General features: G+C 41.8%; 1 pseudogene; it reads right to left on the bottom strand.

The window, feature by feature from the left end:
• Positions 1–12,199: 12,199 nt before the first annotated feature.
• Positions 12,200–12,374, bottom strand: LOC148365829 (U2 spliceosomal RNA; annotated as a pseudogene).
• Between the last annotated feature and the right edge of the window lie 477 nt (positions 12,375–12,851).

The raw sequence follows: 12,851 nt of genomic DNA, 5'->3' as shown, positions 1-12,851 counted from the left end.
TGTAAAACAGTGCGTTCGAACTCTCTTGACCGTAATTTCAGGACTAAGGCTAACCTTCTAATATAATATTTTGTGAAAAATATTTTTCATATACAAGGCAGACCGCACTTGAAGGCACACAAAATTGAAATTCATATGATGGCATCAAAAATAAAAAATAAAAACATCAGCGCATAATGGAAACGTATTTTAAAGAAGAAATGTTGCACAAAGGCCTTGGGAGATGGCAGGCAGAGCCGACTGGAGGCATAAGCGAGCTAAGCAGCTGCAACCACTAGGGGGCCCCCAACAGTGGTTAACTTTTTGGCCCGGGTTGTCACTTTGTCCCCTCAAAAATACTTCTTCAGAAATACAACAAAAATACTACACAGTAACTACAAAACGAAATATTAAATATGGTGCTTGAAAACAGGGGACCTCATATATCATTTGGATTTCATTCTGAAAATAAAAAAGTATAGAATTACCACAAAAATACTACTACAGTATTACTATTACAAAATGCTACTACAGAATTGTTTCCTCGAAAAACACTACAAAAAGACAACTGCATTAATATTACAAATATACTAAAGAAATATGACAAAAATAGTACCGTGGAAATACTACAATTTTCTACAAAAATAATACTAAAATACTGCTTTGGAAATACATTAATTATATTACTACTGAAATACTAGAAAATACCAATACATAAACTATAATACAGAAACTACAAGAGAAATCTTACTACAAAATACTATTACAAAAGGATTACAACGGAAATACAGCCAATTACACCTATAGCGATACTACAAAAATTCTCCAATGGAAATATCACAAAAATACTACAAAAAAACAAAAACTACACACTGTCACACTGTAGAATAATTATACTACAGATATACAACAGATATACAACAAACATTCTAATGTGGAAATACTACAAAATACAACGGAGATAATACAAAATACTACAAAAATACTACAGATATACAACAACAAAAAATCTACTTTTGAAATACAACAAAAGTACTACAGATATACTAAAAAATACTACTATGGAAGAACTACATAAAAATCAATTCAGAAATACTACAAAATAGTGCAAAAATAAATCTACAGTAACACTTTAAAAACTACAGAGGTCTTCATGGACTTGAAAAGTGCTATATAAATGTAGACCAAATGCAGACCATAAGCAAATGTTATAACAATTTTAATAGAAAAAAACAAAAGTATTTATTACAAGTGCGCATGAGTTTTCAACTTGATTTGATATGTAGATTGGAGATTCCATTTTTGAATGTATCCATGTTAAGAGGCACACAGACGTTGTGTACGCATGATGCAGCCTACATGAAAAATGAAGCCCAGCATCCGGCAGAGGAATGTCATTTATTAGGTACTAAAATTTAATCCAAGGGCTTAGTTTTAAATTAGACAGAAGGGAAATTAAGGCGGCATGGCAGCAGAGTGATTAGCACATCCGCAGCACGGTTCTGGGGTAATGGGTTCAGATCCAGCTACCAGCTTTCCTGCGCTGAGTTTGCATGTTCTCCCCGTGCTTGCGTGGGTTTCCTCCGGGCACTCCGGTTTCCTCCCACATTCCAAAAACATGCATTCCAGGTTAATTGGCCAGTCCAAATTGTCCCTAGGTGTGACCAAGCAAGTTTGTTGTCTGTCTCTGTGTGCCCTGCGTCTGGGTGTGCTCTGCCCACTGCCTGAAGACAGCTGGGGTGGGCTCCAGCAACTCCGCGACCCTACTGATGATAAGCGGTGCAGATAATGTCAATTCAAGTCATGTTAATTTTTATAGCCCTTAACCACAAGGAGTCTCAAAGGGCTCCACAGACCACAGACTATTGCAAACTACAGATTCATGTTATTACACCATCCCCTGATTTAAAACATGAGGGCAAGGAAAAACCCAAAAACCTTAGCATGAGGAAAATTAAGAAACTTTGAGAATAGACTGCACATGAGGTAAACCCCCTTCCAGGATGACCACGCTCCAATGGATGTTGCATTAATAAACAATAAAAGTAGAATATAAAATAATTAAAGTATAATTTAAAACAAAAAATGGAATTAAAATGATGTCGAAGTGTGCAATGAATGTACCGTTAACAAACAATACACAGTCATTGTCAACATGGATGGATGGATGGATGGATGGATGGATGGATGGAAAGGACATGTCCCCACCAATATCGAGAAAACTTTGTCTTGTCCTCACCACCATTATGTAAACACTTTAAAAAAATATACAATTTCCACAACAATGCCAAGATCAAACCTATGTCCTTGAAGTTATCTATTAAGAAGTACATTGTATTCCAAAATACTTTCACGCCATTTTATGGACTAAAACGTGAATTTGTCTGGTTTCGAACAGGCGGCCTAACGCGTTTAGGACGCTCACTCCACTACAGGAACCAGGCAAACGAATTGGTCTATCTAGCAAATTGTTTAATTGATGTTGAAAATGTCAGGAAAAAATGTTAAAACGTCATATTGTCACGTCATATTGTCAGATATAACAAAATTGTGAATATGCTTATTTGCTGTTGAGATTGTCGTGTTTGTTTTGCTGCTGTTGGTGTCGGTGGATTTGTTCAGACCAAAAAACAATCGACTTTGGCCTGGACGGATCTATTGACACTAACAAAGATGTTATATAACTAAATTGTGAATATGCTTGATTGCTATTAAGATTTTCGAGAAGGGTTGTTCAAACCTCATATTGTTTGTTTGCTGCTATTAGTGTCAATAAATTTGTTCATTACAAATGTCAGAAAAAATGTTAAAACGTCGTGTTGCCGAACATGACGGTATTGTGAATATGCTCGGCTGTTTAGATGGTTGTTCAAACCTCTCATTTTGTTTGCTGTTAAACGTCATATTGAAATATAATATTGTGAATATGCTTGATTGCTGTTGAGATTGTCAAGAGGGGTTGTTCAAACCTCACATTGTTTGTTTTCTGTTATTAGTGTCAGATTGTTCTCAGTTATTTTCGATTGTTCTCAGCTTAGGGATGCTGCTGGAAAAGTGAATTTCCCTTCGGGGATGAATAAAGTATCTATCTATCTATCTATCTATCTATCTAATACATTTGTTCAAACCAAAAAAAACATTGCCATGTTCTTAAAGATTGGAGGAGATTTCCTAATGCCCGGCAGGTGGCAGTCAAACTAAAGGCTATAGATGTCAAATAAAAGGATGCTATCAGGAGTTTAGTTTTTCCCTTTATGGTACAAATGGCCGAGAAGGGACATGCATGACCAGTCAATTCTGATTCTGTACTATATTTTCCTTTATTATTTCTAGATCACCAAGGTTAAATAATTGATAAATTATCATTCATGTTTCAAAAGGAATTCTAACTATCTATTTGACGCACTTCTGTACTATGTGACCGACACCTCGGACATGATGATAGTTTTAGGTGATTCATTTAATTGTGAAAGCAACACCCAAATGTGTTTATATGAGTATCAATGCACAATAGCATGCGCTGTCGCCCATGTGATAAGCGTTTCGGATCAATGGTGTAATGTTGATTTGAAATACTGGGCACGATATGTTTAACATATGGATTGTATTTTATTTGTGGCTTTCTCAGTGCATTCAGTGGGCAGAGGTACAGCTTTTGCAAGCCACACAGGAGGCTGGGGGTCAAGTCAACAAAGACACATTTGTGCCTAGTTATCCAAACGTTATTTTCGTTCAGTCATTTATAACATATCTATCTCAAAGCACCACGTCTAATCTTATTGCAGTGGGAGACCTTGTTAGCTGGCTTTAAACATATCTGAACCATGTGTTCTTGATTATATTTTTTCCATAAATACTCATTAAATAATTCCAAGAGTGCCTGTCAGCTCCATTTTATTGTTTTGTCACGGTCGCCTTGGTGACCAGTCTGCCCCGCCCCCTGGGCAACAGCTGAAAGCATTTCCACTAATGGTGGGTCTGTATTTAAGGCTGCATGGTGGGCTCTGCGGTTGCGGGTTCATTAATACTCATTCTTCACAATCCCGGTCTGTTATGCCTTGTCCTGTTTTAGTCTGTTATGCCTTGTCCTGTTGAGTTCGTGCCGGAGGAACTCTGTATTGTTCTGTTTTGCCTCGGAGTATTGGGCGACTTTTATTTTATTAAATAAAACCTATGGATCGTCAACGCATTTGAGTTCTCCCTTCATGCCTCCCGCCTCCGTTCTGGTCCGGTCCCCTTCCACGCCACCACGTCTCGTGACAGAATGAACCCGCCAACAATTGAACTCAGCGAACGATCCCAGCGCGACTTTTGGAGAGCTGGAGTGCGCAGTTTGGCAGGCGCCTACTGAGTTGGCCTTCCCTGCCCGTTCGAACCACGGCCCCGCCCGTCGTGGCCCTTGCTGTGCCTCGAATGGGGTCCCAGGAAGAATTGACGCCTGCCTGCCCGACTCCCGTGCCGATTGCCTGCTATTCCCTCTCCCCTGCGTGCAAGTCCGACTCCGACTCCGCTGCCCGTCGGGCCAACTCCGACTCCGCTGCCCGTCGGGCCAACTCCGACTCCGCTGCCCGTCGGGCCAACTCCGACTCCGCTGCCCGTCGGGCCGACTCCGACTCCCAAGCCTGCCTGTTCGACTCCCAAGCCTGCCTGTTCGACTCCCAAGCCTGCCTGTTCGACTCCCAAGCCTGCCTGTTCGACTCCCAAGCCTGCCTGTTCGACTCCCAAGCCTGCCTGTTCGACTCCCATGCCTGCCTGTTCGACTCCCATGCCTGCCTGTTCGACTCCCATGCCTGCCTGTTCGACTCCCATGCCTGCCTTGAGTCTCCCTTTACTGATTTTGTTCAGTCTTTCCTGTCCTGTCTTGTCTGTTCTGAATCTGTTCCCCCCTGAGTCTGTCTGTTCTGAATCTGTTCCCCCCTGAGTCTGTCTGTTCTGAATCTGTTCCCCCCTGAGTCTGACTGTTCTGAATCTGTTCCCCCCTGAGTCTGACTGTTCTGAATCTGTTCCCCCCTGAGTCTGACTGTTCTGAATCTGTTCCCCCCTGAGTCTGACTCTTCTGAATCTGTTCCCCCCTGAGTCTGACTCTTCTGAATCTGATCCCCCCTGATTCTGACTCTTCTGAACCTGAACCCCCAGAGTGCGACTCTTCTGCATCGGCCTGACCTGAGTGCGACTCTTCTGTAGAGGCCTGTCCTGTTTACCTGTTCTGATTTTGCCTGTTCTGATTCTGCCCTGATTTTGCCTGTCCTGTTCTCGTCGGTTCTGCCTGTCTGTTATCCCCTGTCCAGCTTGCCCGCCGGACTTCCCCCTGCCGAGCGCCGATTCCGATCCGCCCGACGCAGATGGCGCCTGCCTCTCCCCGTTCCTGCGTGTTCGGAGGAGGGAGCGGGGTTGCCCCAATCGTGAGCGTCGAACCATTCCGGGGCGTGAGGTTGTAATTTTTTCTTTTTTGGGACCTCGGGAGCTGTCCCTTAAGAGGGGGGCTCTGTCACGGTCGCCTTGGTGACCAGTCTGCCCCGCCCCCTGGGCAACAGCTGAAAGCATTTCCACTAATGGTGGGTCTGTATTTAAGGCTGCATGGTGGGCTCTGCGGTTGCGGGTTCATTAATACTCATTCTTCACAATCCCGGTCTGTTATGCCTTGTCCTGTTTTAGTCTGTTATGCCTTGTCCTGTTGAGTTCGTGCCGGAGGAACTCTGTATTGTTCTGTTTTGCCTCGGAGTATTGGGCGACTTTTATTTTATTAAATAAAACCTATGGATCGTCAACGCATTTGAGTTCTCCCTTCATGCCTCCCGCCTCCGTTCTGGTCCGGTCCCCTTCCACGCCACCACGTCTCGTGACAGTTTTCCCCTGTTTAAATTGAATTGAATGTATTGTCATTTATATCAACGTTGTGAGACATTGCAACAGGATTAGACATGGCAGGGTAAAAATGTACTAAACAATCTAAAGAGAAAATTAAAGGTATTACACTGCATTCCAGAAAAGTGGGAAGTGGAAGTTCTCCAACCACCGACCAGAAAAACGATTCTAAAATCCGGGATGTGCATGTTTTTTTTTTGGGTACGAAATATATTAAAAATCATCCGGACCTTACTTTTATCCGGATTTCGCAAAGATCCGGACAAACCGAATCCGGATTAACCGAGTTTACTGTATATTTATCTGTGTGTTTTTGATCTTGGCCGTTGTTTTTCCTCCACAGTTTGAGCGCTTACAAGATGACAGGTTTGCTGGAGGTCCAAATGTTTTTTAATGAGTAAATTTAAAAAATTTCCGCGATCAGTCATCTTTGCTGTTTAGATTCGCATGGAACGCTTGGAGCTTGGATCTTGTATCATCCGAGTTATCTGACTTAAGCAGAAGACTACCATGATAAAAGGCATAAATTGTTTGCAGCATAGCGCTTAGAAACTGGCTTAAGTTATCATATTAGTGCTGTGTTTGTGAATGAAAAAGAATAGTGCACTGTAACAAAACTGCCATGAAAACGAGGGCAATGACATTGAGCAGCAACAAAAATAAAGAAAACCTAAAGTAATTCGCAAAATACGCGCTCCTTCCAGATGTTTGCTTTCATATTCAAGCATTTAACAACATTATAGCCATTACTCATTGCCAAGGTCAGCAATAAAGCTGTTGGTTTCGCCAGTCAGAATTCGAGTTGACGACACTAAGGCCTGCTGGTGTCATGGTTGCCATGGCGACCGATTGGTACCCGCCGTGTGGCGACAGGTTCTGTCACGGTTGCCACGGTGCCCAATTGGCCCCGCCCATGGATACCAGCTAAAACGCATTGACAGATTGCTCCCTGACTACTTAAACGTTGTCTTGTGAGAGGCCTGGTTTTGGAGCGTCTGCGAAGCTCCTGTTAAACTCTGTTGTGATACGTCAAGCCATGTGAATCTACATTTTTGCCTGTGTTTTTTGCTCTTGTTTGGCCAAGCCCTGTGAATCTTCGTTTTTGCCTGTGTTTTGCTCCTGTTTTGTTCTCGCCCCGATCTGTTTGATTTTGACCACTTCCTCGTTCTGATCAATCTGTTTCCGCGACCAACGATCCCCGGATCGAGTTTGCGCTCATTCCTCTTGTCCCCAAAAAACTGTGAGTAACGTTACGCAAGTTGGTTCTGCTTCCTGTTTCCTGTCCTGGTCCTGACAGCTAGAAGGCGTAAGACAACTCTTGCTACTCTTGGGGCACTGATGCAGCAAAGTGATCGTGCCAACCGAAGAGAAATGCAAAAGCAAGTATATTTTTTTATTGATTTTATTAAAGTTTTTGTCAACACACGATGGCTGGAGGAGGAGAAGAGATGGATTAGGTCCCAGATTTACTGTCCAAGGCATTTCTAGACGGACATTTTGACAAAAGTTGCACTACCGGTAATTGATTTGCAGGAGTGAGCCTAAGGCGAACCCGAACTCTCATATTGTGTTTGTGAGAACTCGGTAGAAGGTGTGGTGGTTTGGGCTCGCCACATGCACCATTCTCTAGGTCTGCGCAGGGTATCGGCAACGTGGACTGTGCGAGCAGGCATGCGAAGGTCGCAGACACGCAACACATAAAGCCTGTCTTTTGCAACAAAATCTAAGTTTTACAAGACAGTATGAACGTTTACATATGTAATCTTTCTGTGTCTGCATAGGTTAGTTTAACCATAAATTTCACTCGTATTTTAAAGTTGATGGAAAAATTTAAAGCCGCTATAATAATTGGACCATGAACTAGAGAAGCAGTACATCATCAAGACAACAGAGAACAATGCCAGGTGGATTTAAAAAAAAGTCAGCAAGAGAGAAGCCCAACCTGAACGCAATGATTGACATTTTAGGCCCGACACGTTGCGAAATTTTGCTCTGGCTTCATTAGATAACAATATAGCCCAGAGGTAAGCATATTTTGGGAGGTTTCTCTTCTTTATCTCGGGTAGTACAATTTTTCAAATTGTTAGCAAGCTGCTTGCCAAAAACATGCACGACATGCATCTCTCGAGGACTGACTTTCACACCTCTCATTTAGCCGACATGTAAAATTGTAATGCAGAATAATTCACAAACTGCAACATATCGAGAATTTCCATGGGAATGCAGTAGGATGCATTCTTTTTTTTTTACATGATTGACAGAAGTGCTAAATGCGTCTCCGAGGATACTCTTAGCCTGATTTTTAGATTGGTCTGGAGCAGGCTACCTGCGGAGAATAAATCACCAAAGTAACTGGGTTGGGTTAAATTTAACCTGCATTCATGGCTTGAGGATAAATTCAGACAAGAAAATAAACAATCCCTTATCTTGGTTTTATGTCCTGACCCACCGTCCACCTACAATAACCCCCTCTTGGCCTTCTGTGGTTAACAAACTCACAATTTATGGGCAGTTCTTTGAGCAACTCGAGCTATGATTGGACCAGACCAGGGCGTGGGGGTTAAAATGTTGCAGAGTGAGGCAACCCTTTCAATAGAAAACATTAAAGAATAATTAGGACCTGTTAACTGGGATGCACATAGAGGAATTTTACGCGTGCATGTTTTTAGGGAGAATAAATGCAAGTCTTCTGTTATCAAGATGTGACAATTCAAAAGGCCAAAAAATATCAATGTGTAAAGAGGTAACCATAACTTTATCAGCTCGTCGGATGTTTTCCAACACAGTCTTCAACTCTTGTTTGCACACATCCGCGGTCCCCTCCCTTAAGAAACCTAATTTCAACTTTTAAACTGCTTTGGTGCTTTACATTGATGATTTTTCCCCCAAAAACGCTGGCTTTGGCTAAAAAAACTGAAAACGTATTTAGGGCTTAAGCTAAACAAGCACAGAGGCGTTGCTGGGCATTCTCCTTGGGCGAGTTTGTTAGGGTTGTTAGTGTATGGTACTCATATCCCTTTCGCCACCTGGTAACAGCTTGCTGAAGTGCAGCTTCCCACACCATGTGAAAGAAGCGAATGGCTACAAAAAAAAAGATTTCATCACGCCTATCAGCGCACCGGCTAGGCCCAATAGCCAATTGTAGCGCACGTTTCAGCAAACCAAGACGACCAAGTAGAATGCCCGGCAACATCCGGTCACATGTTATGATTTGAATACTATATATAGTACAAATGTGCCAGGCACCCAGGAAATAGACCAGGACATCACAGGACAGCATTCACTGAAATCATACAATATGAAATACAAATCCAAAGGAAGTCTTCCAGGATCTGATAAAGGGGGTGGGGAATTTGGGGTGAGTGTGGGACTTGAGACACTGGTCTTTGGCAAGGAGGACATTCAGACAAAAGTAAGAGATTAGTTCAAGAATACAAATTCAACTGGGGCAGCACGGTGGCGCAGTGGTCAGCGCGTGTGCGGCACAGTTCTAAGGTCTTGGAACCTTCTGTGTGGGTTCAAATCCAGCCACCGGACTTCCCGTGCGGAGTTTGTATGTTCTCCCCGTGCTAGCGTGGGTTTCCTCCGGGCACTCCGGTTTCCTCCCACAATCCAAAGACATGCATTTCAGGTGGATTGGCCGGTCCAAATTGTCCTTAGGTGTGAATGAGCGAACGAGTTGTCTGTCCCTGTGTGCACTGCGATTGGCTGGCAACCAGTTCAGTGTGTCCCCTGCCCACTACCCGATGATTGCTGGGATGGGCTCCAGCGCCCCCGCGACCCTACTGAGGATAAGCGGTGCAGCTAATGAGATGAGATGAGATGAGACAAATTCAACTGGTCAAAGGTGGATCGGCCTCAATTTACCACAATGATCAACATTCCAGCACCGGTCGCTTGTCTCCAGCAGGTTCTGAAGGCTGCAGTCTTGTTTGGAGGAGGAACAGATACCCTTGTCTTGTCTGAGGCAATCCATAACACCATGTTTACTCCATGTACATCAATTTTGATGATATTTTTGGGACGTGCCTTAAGACTAAGCCTAGTTAAAAACACTCCCAGAGTCCTTAAGTACAAATACGTACATTTTCACAGAAATCATTCTAGCCCTTTCAGAGACTATAAACCACATATGAACACACACACACACACGTAAATAAAACATATAAACACGTAAATAAATTTAGATTAGATAGATAGATAGATAGATAGATAGATAGATAGATTTAGATTAGATTAGATCAGTAATAATTTATTCAATAATCCGTTAGGGTTGCACTTAAAATGACAGTATGCATCATTCACTGCCTCCTAGTGGTTAAAAATTGCATTGTAATAAAAAAGAAAAACAGAACATTATTGATTTAAAGAATTGAAAATAAACTTTTTTACATCTCAACGTGGTTGATGCTCATATGGCGCACAGCCATTCAGTTTATTGGATTCATTGAACACGACTAAATCCTGTAGAAGGGAGGCCTCCCCCTCACCCCAAACTTGCACTTTGAACCTGTTGATAAACTATGAGGAGGACTTGCAACATGAATCCCCCTAAAACAGGATCGTCCCAGAACTGGTGACTGTGTGCCGAAGGTTAATAAAGCGTATCTCGGATGTGTTTGCATGTGTGTGTCTGTCTGTGTGTGTTTGTGTGTTCATTTAAGGACATAAAGTTGTTAAAGGTTAACTCCCAAAGAATGTAATGATCAACAGCAGGTGTTAAAGTGTATTTAAGCCTGACCCAAATATAAGTAAACTGCATAAATGGTGATGTTTTAAAGGGACAGTGTGTATTATCTAGCAAATCCCAAAGGTAAAAAATGAAGGAGAAAAAACGTTTATCAGTACAAAAATATTTGAAAAATTGATACGAATCATAAGCAAAATTCCACTAAATATCATGCAAATGTACATTTTTAAAGGGACAGTGTGTAATGTTTGACCACTAGATGTTACTGTATTTTGTCATGCAAATGAAAACAAGTGCTACAAATCAAAAGAAAGACTATGAGGCCAAACAGTAGAATTATTTTTTCCAGCCTTCAGTAAGGTTTTTGGTAAATGGAGGTACCCGTAGCAGCAGGACGATGTCAGCTCCCTGTAGGTGAACCTCATGTAAAACAGATACAGATTTTTTAACCTTTGAGTATTTAGACGTACAGTGTGTATTATCTAGGGCCTCATAGTGGTGAAAGAAAGGTAATTAATAAAAAAAAAAAAAGTATATTGATTTAAATGCGTAGGCTCAAAGTGACCAAAATGCACCATTTGGATACCCTTAGCATCAAGATGGCCGACAATAATTAGAGCTCTCTTTATGTGAGGATGATGTTATATAAATCTAAATGTATTTGATCTATCCGTCTAAACTTTGTAATCTCATATTCTATCTATCTATCTTTCTATCGATCTAGCTATCTAGCTATCTAGCTGGCTGTGTTTGTATGTCATTTATATGCTCCAAAATAGCTCAACCGATTTTTGTGAAAATGTACACAATTGTACTTGAGGTCTCCGTGACTGTCTTGCGCTAGGTTTTGTGAGGAGGCTCCACTAATTAATAGCAACAAACTCTATAAAAATCTGATTTTATTTTTTCTGTGGCATCCCTTTCAACTTATGGCAGCCAAATTGGTTATTACAGCTTTCGACCACCGACCACCCTAAGCAGCCAAATCCAATCTTCTTTAGCAGGGGTCGGGAACTTTTTTGACCCAAAAAGCCATAAGAGCAAAAATATTTAAACATTTTTTGTGATAGATCCACACCATATATTTAAAGACAGAATTCAACAAAAACGCCAAACCTGCTCTCCATAAGAAAGTTAATTCTTCTGCACATTTTATGTCACTGTCCCCAATAAGCAAGTCGGCGCCTTTCATGGCTGCAAGGGTGCTATTGGTGTGTGAGTGTGTGTGTGAATGGGTAAGTGTGAATCACATTGTAAAATGCTTTGGGAGGTCTTCATTGACTTGAAAAGCGCTATACAAATGCAGACCATTTACTATTTACAATTTTACTGTATTATTTGATGGTTTGATTAAATCTATGAAACAATAATAATGCCATACCCTGTTTCCCCAAATAAAAATATATACCAATTAAATTTGTCTCCCTCCCTCAGTCATCTAAGAGTTTTAAGGCTCATTTTGGCTGTCATTTTTGTCCTAAACAATGGTGTCAAAACAAGGTGCGGGGGGGTTTTGGGGTTTTTAAGGGTTATTGTTCTATCTTCGTTATTTATTATCCATTATCGGTCAGTTCATTATACGCTACAAAGCCTAGGAGCCGGGACACTTACTCTCAGCCAAAAGGCTAAGCTAAGGTCCTAGCCCTAAAGCCTTGTTGCGATCATTGCGAATGCACCGTTCCCGGAGGTACTGCAATACCGGGCCGATGCGTGGAGTGGACAGAGCAAGCTCTTATTCCATCTCCGGAATGCAAAAATCAAAAGGCCAAGCTAAGGCCAAGCTAAGGACCTAGCATCAGGCCAAGCTAAGGACCTAGCATCAAAAGGCCAAGCTAAGGACTTGGCATCAAAGCCTTGCAAGCAAAGTTATTTTGTTAAAATGTCACAAATTACAGCAAACATTTAAGGATATTGCCGTATTTACCTTCAGCGCATACTTCACTAAGTGAGGGAGCGACGTAAGTGTCTTGCGCTGAATGCAGGGATCCACCTACCTCTACCGCTCACCCAATTAAATTGCTCTGAGTGGTTTGCTGGCGTTGAGGGTGTTTTGAGTGTTTTCTGTGGATTTTCATCATAAAGTATCTCAACAGTGAAGACACATATTTTAATGAACTTTCATTTAAAGGATATCTTAGTGACCTACTGCCAAAACGGGCATGTTGGTGTGACACCCTGACTGTAAACTCTAGTTATAAAGTCTATACATACTTAACTGAACCTGGAACTACTACACTGTTGCTTCAGCTTACAGCTATATGATATAATGAAATTGTGAATGTGTTTAATTGATGTTAAAAGTGTCAATAACTTGTTC

The sequence above is a fragment of the Urocampus carinirostris genome, chromosome 5 (genome assembly GCF_059441175.1).
Source record: "Urocampus carinirostris isolate Australia breed hairy pipefish chromosome 5, RoL_Ucar_1.0, whole genome shotgun sequence".
In the NCBI taxonomy this organism is placed as follows: domain Eukaryota; kingdom Metazoa; phylum Chordata; class Actinopteri; order Syngnathiformes; family Syngnathidae; genus Urocampus; species Urocampus carinirostris.
Note: the sequence above shows the minus strand (reverse complement) of the source record. Positions and strands in the feature narration are given on the sequence as shown.